The sequence below is a fragment of the Alligator sinensis genome, unplaced genomic scaffold (genome assembly GCF_000455745.1).
Source record: "Alligator sinensis unplaced genomic scaffold, ASM45574v1 scaffold628_1, whole genome shotgun sequence".
In the NCBI taxonomy this organism is placed as follows: Eukaryota; Metazoa; Chordata; order Crocodylia; family Alligatoridae; genus Alligator; species Alligator sinensis.
In genome coordinates this window covers 2,659,740-2,661,165 of record NW_005841873.1, presented here as the reverse complement: position 1 = coordinate 2,661,165, position 1,426 = coordinate 2,659,740, and positions in this window count along the sequence as shown.

The following is a 1,426-nucleotide window of genomic DNA, read 5'->3' as shown; positions in this document are numbered from 1 at the left end:
GGAGGGGGCGCTGCTCATCCTCCAGCAACCAGATGTATGAGGGGGGGGAGGAGAGGGGGAAGAGGAGACCTTATTCACACCCTGGCAAGCAGCTGTGCAGGATGGGGGGACCCTGCTCACACCCCAGCACACACCTCTGTTGGGGGGGCTCTGCTCACACCCCAGCAAACAGCTCTGTGGGGGGGACCCCCACAAACCCCCACTCACTCCCCAGAGCCGGGGAGGGGAAGGGGGGCGGACCCTGCTCACCCCCACAAGCAGCTGCGCGTGGGGGAGACACTCCCTCCCTCCAGCCCCGCCCCCGCTCCTCCCCGTGCCAACCCCGCATGCGCCGCGCGGCGGCCGGATGCACAGCTGGATAGAGCCGCCAGCTGCGCGGGGGCGGGGTCATGCAAATGACGGGGTGTGGCCGTGCGGGCAGCGGGGAGGCTCGCGGGGGCTGCAAGCCCGCGGGCCCGGGGAGGTTGGATGCGATGCAGGGACATCACCTGCCCCCGCCTGCACCTCCGTGCCCCGCGGGGGCCGTGTAGCAGGGGAAGGAAGGCCACGATGATGTTGCACAAAGGCTTTGCGGATGCAAAGGCAAAGCAGAGCACTTGGGACCCTGCTGCACCTTCCAATGAGAGCTGGGTAGAGACCAGCTCTGGAGTTGGGACACACTTTGAAGCACTAACTGTGGCTGCCAAGCTGAGGTGCCCGCTGCGCGCGCAGCAGCAACATGGGCACAACTCCCACAGTGGGTCCCATCTGCCGGAGCTGGTCTAGCCACCCCACCCCGCGCGCAGAAATCTCAGGGAATGGCACAGGTGTAATATCTTTTATTTAACCGACTAGATACAGGCTGTTCTTGACTAACGTTTCGAGTCACAACGTTTCGCACTTACGACTTTTATAAGTTGACACCCTGATTCAACTTTCTGACATCAGTTTTGACTCGATCCAGCACCACACCGGCGAGCAAGTTTGCTGCCCATCTCCCTGGAGAACATCTGTCCAAACTGCCTTGGACACTTTCTTTAATAAAACAGACGAGACTCCAGAAAAACCTGCGGCCAAGACCCCTTCAAAAAGTCCAACCAAGAGTCCTTCAAAACATCCAGCAATGTCACCTCAAAGAAGTGCTTCCAAATCAATAAGATTGCTATTTACAATATACATACATTCATGTAGCTATATTACTCATCTATAATTGATTGAGTACAAAGTTCTGGGGGGGGTTGGTGAAAATAGGGTATCGGGCCTTGGTTCAGGAACCAATCCCCATTTATAACATTGTTTCCTATGGGAAAATGGTTCTGAGTTACAACGTTTCGACTTAAGACCCGATTTCCAGGAACCAGTTGTGTTGTAAGTCTGAGAACTGCCTGTATTTGCAAAAAAAAAAAGGTCTGGGTATGAAGTGACCTTCTTCATGTCTATTTGCAAG